This window comes from Adelges cooleyi, unplaced genomic scaffold (assembly GCF_023614345.1).
Source record: "Adelges cooleyi isolate 19-005CV unplaced genomic scaffold, UGA_ACOO_1.1 ACOO_flye_CR_arks_rails_tigmint_CR_PRNA_30, whole genome shotgun sequence".
NCBI lineage: Eukaryota > Metazoa > Arthropoda > Insecta > Hemiptera > Adelgidae > Adelges > Adelges cooleyi.
In genome coordinates, this window is record NW_026095971.1 from 24,036,846 (window position 1) to 24,050,458 (window position 13,613).

At 28.3% G+C, this 13,613-nt stretch overlaps 1 long non-coding RNA gene across 1 annotated transcript; it reads right to left on the reverse strand.

Moving 5' to 3' along the window:
• Nucleotides 1–1,490: 1,490 nt before the first annotated feature.
• LOC126837974 (uncharacterized) lies at nucleotides 1,491–1,815 on the reverse strand. Its single transcript, XR_007685658.1, has 3 exons — nucleotides 1,749–1,815; nucleotides 1,640–1,669; nucleotides 1,491–1,549 (listed from the first exon to the last, which is right to left on the reverse strand). It is a non-coding gene; the product is annotated as an uncharacterized LOC126837974 (long non-coding RNA).
• Between the last annotated feature and the right edge of the window lie 11,798 nt (nucleotides 1,816–13,613).

Genomic DNA, 13,613 nt, shown 5'->3' on the forward strand with positions numbered 1-13,613 from the left:
CAAAAGAGAAAATTGTAAATCGGCTTCCAAAGAAACCTAGACCTCTGTCCACAAATCCATACATACTTTAATAATTAAAATCCAACATTGGGAAGTATGTCTAATTTAGCACTGCTCATTGGTCTAAAATGCATGAAAATTAGTTATGCTCCGACCCCCTTAAGGAGTACACTTACCAAATTCTCACAATGTTTAGAGAAAATCTTTATTAATGGGGTGGCGTTTTTATATTTTTGATATGTAAAATTAATATTTTTTTGTAAAAACGATGCTGCGGCCCCCTTTACTATTTTTTTAATTTTAAATATACCTAATATACGTTCGAAGTCTTCGAGCATTCTTTGAAGAAATATACAGGCTCCTAAAATTTAAAACAAAATACATTTTAATGTACTTACATATTTGTTATGATTGAAACCTATATGTCATAATAGTATTTATAATTAAGTACATATGATTATCCTCAAAGTATTTATAAATAAAAAATATGCAACAAGTACAATAAATATGAAATATAAAAAGGGGTTTTTACTTTGCGTATGAGGAAGAAATGGAAGTTCTGAAATCAAAACAAAAATCTTGTGTGCATAAAGAATATCAAACAACCTTGCCATAAAAAGCAAAATAAAAAATTATTACCCGGTATTCTATAGAGAATTTCAAATTTTCCTGAAATTAATAACACATAAATTAATGATATTGCATTAAATTTTTTATTTTAATATAAACAGGAAGACACATTTCAAGGTAGGAAAAACATGTGTATTAAAAACGTCGAGAGTCTCTTAGGAAAATTCAACAGGAATGATATATTGGAAATATTTTCATAAAATTCAACAAAAACTATTACCCGGTAGAGCTATCAAAAAATTAATTTTGTCTGAAATTAACATCACATAAATTAATGATATTGAATTGGTTTTGTTATCATAAATTATTGGATAAAATTATTATAATGTAAGAGTGTTGTAAGTATAACACTCTTCAATTTTATAAGGATACATTCAAGATGCAGTTCTTATGTTATTTTCAAATATTTTTTTCTACTCTTGTCTCAATGTTTAGTATTATATTATTATGATTACCGAAATTCCCGTAGTTATGTTTATCATTGATATCATCATCAACCATTTTCTCAATCACATACTCCAATGCATCTAGATATATCAAATGAAGATTTTGGCTATACTAATATAATACAAATTAAACCAAATTAGGTGCCATACAAATGTTTAGAATAATATTAAACCCAGCTATGAACAGTTGCCATTTAACTTAACGCTTCTTCTTCGAATAGATTATTAGAAATCACTCATTAGTATATTGTGTTAGCAATATTGCTCTGTACACTGTTCTACATATGTGTTGCACTTTTCTAACTATTGGTAAAAACTATGATTTTTAATTTACTAATAACTTGACAAATAGGTACATACAACAAAGCTTCTAATATGTATTAGTTTATTTTTTAAGTATAATATCTTACTTGCTCCAGTTCTACCTTCTACAGTTAAATCATTCTTTTCAGAAGCAAGCTTCATGGCTTCAGCTGTGATATATAATTTAAACAAATATTTATAAAAACAGTGGATTTTAAAAACTTTAAAACATTTGTTTGTAAAATAAAAATGTTACTGACTTGTCAAGATAGTATACTTCAAATAATTCTCTGTAAAAAAGTGAGATATTGAATTAGTTTTCAAATTTTAACTACCTTAAGTCGATAACTGTGAAAATAAAATAATTACCATCATAATTTGCCAATACATCCACGAAGAAAAAAGATATTAATAAACAAAAGAGTTTCATTTTTATCTGCGAAAAATAAAAACAATAATCTTATAAAGTCATATTTGCCTCCAGTTCAGAGAGGAGTAGGTTATGGTTTTGTGAGGCAGTTTTAATATGATAAATATACGCATAAGCATTTTTTTACTAGACCTTAATATTTCCTAGACCGCTAAATGGTTTTGTATGTACCGGGTGATTGGTTAATTATGGACCACTCAATATCTTAGAAGATATTAGATTTAAAAAAAAAAAACAATGTTATACTATTTTAGTTATTAGTTGGGACAAATTTAATATATTTTTCAAATTTTTAACAACCTTCCCTTATGCGTCAAAACCATATTAACTTTGGATTTTTAAATGGTAACTCCCAAATTTTTCTCTGCAATATACGAGTACAAATTGGTTTTTAGAGTTTTGTTTTAAAATCGTCAAAGATAAAATTAAAAATTAAATACATTTTTTCTTATGTTTGACTTAATTTTTAAAATGAATAACAGAGTTTTTTTTGATAATTTACTTTTTTTCACTGTAAAAAACACAAATGATAAAAAGATAAATGTATATTTTTATACAGGGTGTTTCGACAAATGTAATAACTTTTGTTCTAGTGAATATTTTTCAAAAAAAAAAAAATGTTTTAATTTATTTATATTCATTTGTTCTATAAGCGCCACGTTTTTTATTGCACTTGACTATTTTACTTGTTTTAATTATTTTTATCGTTACATTTTTGTACCTTACATACATACTGCATTGAGTGCAGTAGAGTAAGCCCATAGAGCTATTTCTATCTGTACTAATTACTCTACCGCACTCCACCTCCCATCATACCCTTTGACCTTTGGTAACATAAAAAGTAATTATCCAAATCTGACTACGACCAGTCAAAATTTATCTTGAATTTTTTAATAAAAATCTAACAAAAAAAATTTAAAAAAACAATTAAACAAAGTAAAATAGTTAAGTGCAATAAAAAACGTGTTGCTTGTAGCGCAAATGAGTGTTAAATAATTTATTTTTTATTTATTTAAGAAAATATTTACAATATATGGTAAGTAAATTTGTTAGTTATAATAATAAGTATGTAGGATGGCTTGAAAGGCTTGATAAGGGAGTGATCCGTTAGCCACACCAATTTAATTTCAAAATAAAAATCATAAAAATATATGAGGCGCTCAAAAGTTAAACCGATTAACTCCACTTTTCAAATTGCGTATAAGAGCACGGTTGGATTACAAAAGTTTATAATTTTCACAAGGCCAAGATAAACAACTCCATAGTTGAATTTTTCACCACTAGAGTGTGCTAAGTTTATTGGCCATTGCACTTGCATAGTACATTGTTTCAAATAACTTAAACTGCCTGTCCTGAAAATTTTCATTTTATGGAGTTAATCAATTTAGCTTCTGAGCGCCTCATGTACTAGAACAAAAGTTATTTAATTTGTCTAATCATTTTGGAACACCCTGTATAAATACAGGGTGATCCAACTGATGTATAAAGGATTATGAAATGTATTTAGATTTTCCATCATAACTCATGTATAAAATCTTATTTTCGCTCATGCCTCTATAGTTTTAGCGTAATTACAATTTTTAGAGTTTAATAGAAATACTTACTTTAATTGTAGAGTTGGTAAGAAGTTCTTGGACAACAATCGACTTAGTCAGCTTTTGATACCAAACGTACTACTTGCGACTTATAGGTGGGCTTTTACTTCGACCGAAAAATCACAGTGCAAATATTTTTTTGCACTATGGATATGTTCGTATGTTTACACAACAGGTACATTTTTTTTGTGATTTATCGTCTACGTACAATACTTTAGAAAGCGGAGTTTCGACTATAATATTCTACATGATACACTTTTTTTTAAATTTAATTTTATTATGGTTTTACAAAAACAGTTTCGGCGGTAATAGGCCAAGAGATCTGCTTCAGTGATTCCAAGTAAAAGAAAGTTCTAGCTCTAGGACTTAACCCTCGAGAAACTTCACTGTCTGGCTTTAATTTTGTATTATTAAAAGTTGATTTTACACACTGTAACTTTGAAGATTCGTGTCTTAATACTGTATCACACGAATTTTTCTCATCTATCATTATTCGAAGTAGAAGTTGAAAAATTGATAAAGCGACCTACATTACATTTAACAGGCACGTTAAACTTTATCAACGATAAAGGCATTTACAATGTCAAGGGCAAAGTCGGCTATGAGTCGTTCAGTTTGACTTTTTTCTATGTGTAATAATATTAAGTATAAAAAGCCAGCGCCGTAGGGTCGGACCATAGCGTTACACGTTTTTATTTTTTTTAGATTTTAAAAATCGCTAGACCGATTTGTTCACGACACCAAATTTGTATGGATTGTGATTTAGTTGTTGTATTTTCGATATACGTTGATAAAACCAAACTGAATGTAGAGTGGAGCTATAAAATTTACAATATTCTGAAAAATATTATCTAGTTTATTTAATTTTCATTAATGCAATCTGTTACAATGTAGAACAATAAGAATAGTAGATGTAATATTCACATTTATGAAATTTACGATAAATGGTATAATATATAATATTATATACATTGTATAAGGTACAAAAATAATTAGGTATCACTATCTAAATATTTTATTGTAAATCTAAAGTCAAATTTTAATTCAGCGTTCCCATAAAAATTTAATCATGAATTTAGAAGATATTACTTACGATCCCTTTTTTAGGATTTCAGCTCACTGTGCAGCAGCAGTCTTCATTTGTAGCTGGTTGAATTCCAAGTTCTAATTGTTCCTCGAGTGTTTGTTGAGGCTGGTTCATGTTATACCATACGCCGCAAATTTTTTTGTATATCCATTTCACGTTATTTTCGTCCGTTAAGATACACTTTTGGTCAGTTGAGTCAATCTCAAGTTCTTTTGTAAAAGATTGTGGAAATTGTGTACTCAAGTATAATCCCAGGAAACAACACTTCGGTAATAAAGAATCATCATTCTCTACACACTCCACAGATCTATCTAAAAAATTTTAATTTGATAATATTAGCATACTAGTTTACTACTTTTCTTTATGAATGGAAAAAAAATAATACAATAAGCATGGTGTCCGTATTGTACAGCCATGTTTTTTGTATTACATGAAAGTACGTGTTAGTAGTTTTAGTTTTTTTGGTTAATTGTTTAAAATGAAAATTGGTTGTATCCTTGTTCCTATTAAATATCTAATATATATATATATATATATTAATAACGTTTAAAAACCATACAACTCCACAATAATATTTACCTAATAATCGACGTCTGATTATATTATTTAAAGCTGGAACAATATATCCTTTTCTTTCGTCTGCAATGTTGAGCGCTCTTTCCAAAACTATGAAAATAATTATTTATTGACCGTGTTGCGAAGAAATATTAAAAAAGCCATTATAGGGGGGTCAAGGCATAGTGGGGACGGAGCATAGTGTGGTCGGGACATAGTGGGGACGGGGAGGTCACAGGTTTACAAGAGTTATTACAACTGAAAAAGATTAAATCACTTTCCAATAAACGCTTTGACAACGGTCACAATTAGCCGCCCGTTACCACTCGCCTCCAAATATGCATTATTAGCAGTTTACCACACTTGAGAGTTAAGTTATTTAGAGGTACGATCGCCTGTTAAGCTCCTTAAATGATATAGCAAATATAAAAGGAGACTTTAAGGATATTTAAGTGTAATTACTGCTTAGCCATCCATCCCGCTAAAGAGACACGTTACAGTATTTTTAAACCAGTTAAGCCAAACCACGCATAGTATAAACCAACCCAGTAAGAAAGAATAAAACTGAGGTGCAGGGCTTACAAATTACCATAAAAGCGTTTGTTTAAAAGAGATTTTATCACTTTTATTAATTTCTTTAGACCGGCACCTCTCCTTCCGCTCTATGCTTTGATTGCATTATGCCTCAAACCTACTCTATTAGTCCTCTCGAGTGAAATCACTTTCAAATAAACGCATTGTAGCTTATTTGTAAACACTACAATTATTTCTTACTATGCTGGTTTAGACTTTACTGGTTTGAAAATACTAACTACTGATTCGCATCGAAGCGTTTGTTCAAAAATAATTTTATCATTTTCATTTGTAAATCTGTGACCTCCCCGGCCGCAGAATGTCCCGACTCCACTACACTGCCTTTTTTTATGATTTAATGTAGTTTTGTTAAAATATACAAATCTGCAAACAAATCAGTTTTCCAGGAAATAATGAAAAACTAGTCCCAAATTTTACTCTCTCCTCAAAAAAAAGTTTAGTTCATTAAAATAATTATTTGACCTAAAAAATTAAATGAAGCAAATGAAGCAAATATCAACAAGCTTTTAAGTCTATTTACGACTATCGAAAAATTCGTAATTACCCACATTATTTACTGTCACTCTATCTCCTGTAACAAATATATCAAACATCAAATCATTAGACAGTAATTAAAACCCAGTTAATATAGTTTATATACATTTATATATATATACAACATTCACTCTATAGCTGAGGTTTATTAGATCACTATATATGAATGAAAAATGATATTGTAAAAATGTTAATTTATATCTTATAGCGATGTTTAAATAAACGGTTTAAATTATGTTTCGAATGCCTAAAATAAATTAAAATAAAGTAAAACTTTTGCAGCCTCTCAAGTTACTGAATTTAATGACTTGAAGAAGAGTTTAAACTTCTCATCTAGACAAATAACCGAACTTAAGGCTGAGAACGCTAGCCTTCGTAGATATATTGGAGTTCTTAAGGATAAAGTTAAGCTTCTTGAGTCAAACACTCAATCTCTCTTTTCAAAAACTCAATCTCCTTTGCAGGCGTCTTACGAATCGCATTAGCATTTTCATATGCCTTTAGATTTTTCATTATTTTCTCTGCTGACGGATTATCCAATGTATATATTTTCCAATAAACATCCCCTTCAATACTAATTTTGTTATCTCATCTTCACTCATTTTATCGTTCACTCAACTGCATTCGGTAACAACATTCAGAATATACTCCTGTAAACTTTCTTCCTCCTGTTTCTCTCTCTTATTCAAATTTTCTCTCAACAGTATACGTTGCTCCTCTGAATTATAATACTCTTAAAATTCCTTTTTCAAATCTGCCCATTTCAAGTCTGCGCTTTTCAAATCTATTCTTTATTAAAAACCGTTTTTTTTCTTAAATATTGCCTATACAAAACTCCTTAAAAGTGGTCTGTATAATTACCTAATATACGTTCAAAGTCTTCGAGCATTCTTCGAAGGAATAAAATGGCTACTAAAATTTAAAACAAAATCAATTTTAATGTACTTACATATTTTTTATGATTGAAAACTATATGTCATTATGGTATTTATTAATAAGTACATATGATTACTTCAAAGTATTTATAAATAAAAAATATGCAACAAGTATAATAAATATGAAATACAAAAAGAGGTTCTTACTTTGCATTACAGGAAGATGTGGAAGTTCTGAAATCAAAACAAAAATCTTGTGTGCATGAAGAATATCAAACAACTTTGCCATAAAAAGCATTACAAAATTATTACCCGGTATTCTAAGGAGAATTTCAATTTTTCCTGAAATTATTAACACATAAATTAATGATATTGCATTAAATTTTTATTTTAATATAAACAGGAAGACGAATTTCAAGGTAGAATACACATGTGTACTAAAAACGACGAGAGTATCTTAGGAAAATTCAACAGGAATGATATATTGGAAATATTTTCATAAAATTCAACAAAAACTATTACCCGGTAGAGCTATCAAAAAATTAATTTTGTCTGAAATTAACATCACATAAATTAATGATATTGAATTGGTTTTGTTATCATAAATTATTGGATAAAATTATTATAATGTAAGAGTGTTGTAAGTATAACACTCTTCAATTTCATAAAGATACATTCAAGATGCAGTTTTTATGTTATTTTCAAATATTTTTTCTACTCTTGTCTCAATGTTTATTATTATATTATTATGATTACCGAAATTCCCGTAGTTATGTTTATCATTGATATTATCATCAACCATTCTCTCAATCACATGCTCCAATGCATCTAGAATAATCAAATAAAGATTTTGGCTATACTAATATAATACAAATTAAACCAAATTAGGTGCCATACAAATGTTTAGAATAATATTAAACCCAGCTATGAACAGTTGCCGCTTAACTTAACGCTTCTTCTTCGATTAGATTATTAGAAAACACTCACTAGTATATTATATTGCTAACACAATATTGCTCTGTTCTACATATGTGTTGCACTTTTTTAATTATCGATAAAAACTATAATTTTTAATTTACTAATAACATTACGAATAGGTATATATAACAAAGCGAATATATTATATTAGTTTATTATTTTGAATATAATATCTTACTTGCTCCAGATCTACCTTCTACAGTTAAATCATTCTTTTCAGAAGCAAGCTTTATGGCTTCAGCTGTGATACATAATTTAAAAAAATATTTATAAAAACAGTGGATTTTAAAAACTTTAAGACATTTGTTTATAAAATAAAAATGTTACTGACTTGTCAAGATATTATACTTTAAATAATTCTCTGTAAAAAAGTGAGATATTGAATTTGTTTTCAAATGTTAAAATTCTTAAGTTGATAACTGTAAAAATAAAATGATTACCAAAATCCTCTGCCAAAACATCCACGAAGAAAAAATATATAAATAAACAAAATAGTTTCATTTTTATCTGCGAAAAGTAAAAATAAAAACAACAATTTTATAAAGTCATATTTTCCTCCAGTTCAGAGAGGAGTAGGTTATGGTTTTGTGAGGCAGTTTTAATATGATAAATATACGCATAAGTATTTTTTTACTAGACCTTAATATTTCCTAGACCGCTTAATAATTTTGCATGTACCGGGTGATTGGTTAACTATGGACCACTTAATATCTTAGAAGATATAAGATTATTCAAACATTTTTTTTTTATACTTTTATAGTTATTAGTTGGGACAAATTTAATATATTTTTCAAAATTTTAACTATTTTTTGTTACATTTTTATTAAAAAATTCAAGATAGCTATTTTATTAAGAATAATTTGCTGACAGTTTTGACAGGTTTGTAAACTAAATTTGGATAATTACTTTTTATGTTAATAAAGGTTAAAGGGTAGGATGATGTGTTGAGTGTGGTGGAGAAATGCGCGTGAATCAAAATAGCTCTACGCGCACACTCTCTTCTCAAATATAAAATTCATTATTTGCAAATTTCTGTAATCTGGGTTTTATATTTATTGTTTGTTTTATTGTTGTTTTACAATTCATTTTTTTTTTCATTTGGAAAATGACTAAAATATTTTCTTAAAAAATAAGTAAGTATAAAAAAAAAATTTATTTTTGCATGTATTTAATTTTGGAATTGTGTTATTAATAAATAAAATTCTTGTAATACTATTACTGAAAAATATTTACAATAAAAAACAGTAATTGTATATGATGTAAAATTTAGTTCTCTACAAAGTTATATTTTTTCGTCTTTGTGCTTGCGAAACTTTTTGAGTTATAATGGAAAATCTTAATCATATTGCTTCTTTGACTTGGGGCGGATAATACATTTTTGAAATTTTCATTTCTTAGCTCTGGCACACAACCGAAAAAAACGTTCGTTACAAAAGCTTTCTTTACAAAAGCATTCTTTACAAAAGCGTTTCAGTGGGTAGGAGATATGGGTATGACATAGGGGGTAGAACATAGGCGTAGGAGATAGGGTAGAAGATAAGGGTTGGGAGATGGGAGTGGGAGGTATGTTGTATTTCCTGTGAATTGTTTAAGGCCAGATATTATGAAATCTCTAAAATATAAACCAGAATCTTGATATGTATACTAGCCACCTTAACTTGCTTGTTAATATACTATTTCATTATATATAATTCTACTACTACTCTAAATTTATTCGGTACTTTAACGAGACATGAAAATGCTCTTTCGTGGTTGCAGACTCGGCTAAAAAACTTTTTTAAATTAATTTTTTAACTAAAGGATCATTTAAAGCCATTTAAAGAAAATAACCAAAATCTAATATAGATTTATCACCAAAATGTGGATTGTGTAAAACGATGATTAAGAAATGACTAGCAATAAAAAAATCCGTATCACTGTTATTTAACACTATAACTTTTGACTCATTTCGCTCATGCCTTTTTAGTTTTAGCGTGATTACAATTTTTAGAGTTTAATAGAAATACTTACTTAAATTTTGTAGTTGGTAAGAAGTTCTTGGACAACAATCGACTTGGTCAGCTTTTGATACTAAACGTACTGCTTGCGACTTATAGGTGGGATTTTACTTCGACCTAAAAACCACAATGCAAATATTTTTTTTCACTATAGATATGTTCGTTTATTTACACGACTGGTACATTTTTGTTGTGATTTATCGTGTACGTACATTACTTAGCAAGCGGAGTTTAGACTATAATATTCTACACGTTACACTTTTTTTCTACCGCACTCCACCTCTCATCCTACCCTTTAACCTTAAGTAACTTGAAAAGTGTTTATCCTAATCTGGTTGTCGACCAGTCGAAATAAATTATCTATATTTATAAAATGAATATATGTCTGTCTGTCTGTTTGTTTGTCCTTTATGCATTAGTACACCATTCATCCGATCTCCATGAAACTTTGGGATGTGGTTGAGTACACTGCCGCGAACCTAGCTGGCATAGTACTTTTCGAAAATTCCACCCCTAAGGATGACCTCAAACACGAACTTTGTATTTTAAATACGAAATGTAAATAAATTAAATGTTTGTAACCATGGTAACACAAAATAAACACTTGGTTTGTAACCATGGTAGCCACGGTACTCTAGTAAATTAATAAAGGAACAGGCCAAATCTATGTACCACGATTCTGGGCAAGCTTTAACTGTTGGAACAGGACGTGGAACCGGGACTGGGACCCTTGAATAAGATGAGGACATAATAACCAAAAAAGTGTCACAAAAACGCTGTCACAATGTTATCTGATAAGAGATAGAAGATTAAAGATTAGAGATGAGGGATGGAGGTGGGAATGAGGGAATGGGAATTATTTTACTTAGCCCTGGCAGACTAAATCTCGGGCAACGCCGGGTCCGGACAGCTTGTTCTTAATAAAATGTCTTAAAAAAAATTGTCGGAATAAAATCATTATTCAGAAGCGTATCAAATAATAAAAGGGTTAAATAAGTATATCAAATAAAATGTTTAATATCAATATGTGTACACGGATAAGTAAAAACGACGACTGTTTCCCAATAACAATAATTAAATACTCGATGTACACGAAATACAAAATATGCTTACTAATAATTATATCGACCTACTAACTATGTAATATAATATGGTGTTTGGTTTATAATTACAACAAAAATCTTAATAAAAATGTAACAAAAAAAAATTATTTGAAAAAAGTAAAATAGTTAAGTGCAGTAAAAAATGGGGTGCTTATAGCGCAAATGAGTATAATTTATTTTAAAAAAAATCTTAAATTTATTCACTAAAACAAAAGTTATTTTATTTGTCGAATCATTGTGGAACATCTTGTATATTATTTTTTATTGATTCTTAATTATCATGTATTTATTTAAGTCTTATCGTATTTACATTTTATAATCAGATTTTTTATGAAATTAAACTTTGTGTTGGTTAACAATTTTTAGGTAATAAAAAAGGCGTTCACGAAATGTAAAAAGTGGGTAGGCTTCGACGAAGAAAGGACAAATGGTGACAACGAAAAATAATGGAATTTTATAAGATCATACTTAGAAAGCTATATACAAGAAGATGAAACAATATATTGTAAAAAAATTTTACACACGTTATATATCGCTTAATAATATTTTTTTTACCTTCGATGCAAAACTGTAAAGCAGTTATTAGTTTTAAGAAATTAATTTCAATCAAACACACCATGTAAAATAAAATATACTACTGAATATGTTGAGACCCAATGATGCTCAAAATAAGTAAAATTAAGAACAAAATTACTACCCCTTCGTCCGGACACATATTTGGACATTTAAAAACACACTATTATAAAAACAATATATTTTCAGCTGCACATCGAAGCTAAAATAAATTATGTTATTGACAACTGCAACATATTATGCTTCTATGATAACATATATTTTCTATAGTTAAATTCAACGCCTTTGTTTTGTTTTAGTTAACATAGATTTACCTAAATTTCATTATCTTTTTAAAATGCATTGTGAATTATCAAAAGAGCCTGTTGAAGTAATTGCCCAACAAAGAAAAACCGCAACGGATAAAAAGTAAGGTAAAGAAGATGATTTGGATGAATATCTCTTTAAGAACACAAGAAATAGATCTATTATAATATGGAGATGAGCTAGACGGAGATGTCATGTTTGAATAATATATTAATAATGATATAATTTTTTTTTGAAATCTCTTACAGTGTTATCAAAAAAATAATTCAAAATACAATACGTCATAACGACTTTAATAATTCCAAAATCTCTGTTTCTTTTTAAATAAATACTTATTACATTTTACATACTATTTGTATAATATTATTTTAACACATACTCATGATATTTCAATCCTTGAGAGTTTCAATAATTGTAGGACAACAGCTGTCAGTTGTTCTCCAGATTTAATTTTATAGAAAACAATTTATTTAAGACTTATAGAAAAATAAAACATTAATAATTTCTATTATCGACGATAACCTTATGGCTTTTCCCCCAGCTTATTTCTCAAAATTGTCGACCAGTCATCTTATTTTATTTTACTGGATATTTATGATACATCTAATAAATATTAAAATATTTAATAATATTTTATTTTTTGTATCTAGAACAATTTTAACGAATAGAACGATTATTTTTTTCAACGTGTACAGAATTATCTAACCAGTGGCACAAATTTGGGTTTCCAACTGATAATGTGTTAGATTTTATTTTATACATTGAACATTCGTTGTATAAATACGCTCCTATATTATTTACCTTAAATCCGTATCGATGTGGAATAACATATGAGTAATAGTTATAATACACATAAAAATTCACAATAACAGTCTATTTGCCAGTTTTTTTGTATTATTCAATATTAGATAAAAAAAATACAACTTTACTTATTCGGTATATATTTATTTTATTGGTAGATATGACGTAAAACAGAATAGACATATAGTAAAATGTATTTACAAAAAAATGTGTATTATGTGGAATATGTTATTGAAAAAATCCACCGACGGTTCTTTACCCGTCAGCTTAAGAATATATATATATATATAATATTTTACAATTTTAGTTATTATAATGAATATAGTGATAATAACATGGTAAGTTATAATATATTATGGAATGAACAGAATATAGACGCCAGTGTTTTTCTAACATTAGGTTAGGTTGGGGGGGACTTAAAGATGTCCAATGTTCTTTCGGTATTATTTTTGTCCGTAAAGATACATTTATGGTTAGTTAAGTTAATCTCAACGTCTTTTATGTATGATTTTGGAAATTGTGCACTCAAGTATAGTGCTAGCAAACGACATTGAGGTAATAAAGAGGCTTCATGATCTTCATGGTGCACATATCCATCTGAAAAATTTGAAGTTTTTTTTTTAATTTGCTGATATTAGTTGCCGTTTTACTTTTCTTTATAATGCAGGACACAAATATTTTATTTGTTTATACGATGTCATTAAAAAATAACACAATAAGCATGGTGTCCGTTTTGTACAGCCATGCTAGTAGTAATTTATTTGATTAATTGTTAAAACTGAAAACTAGTTGTATCCTTGTTCCTA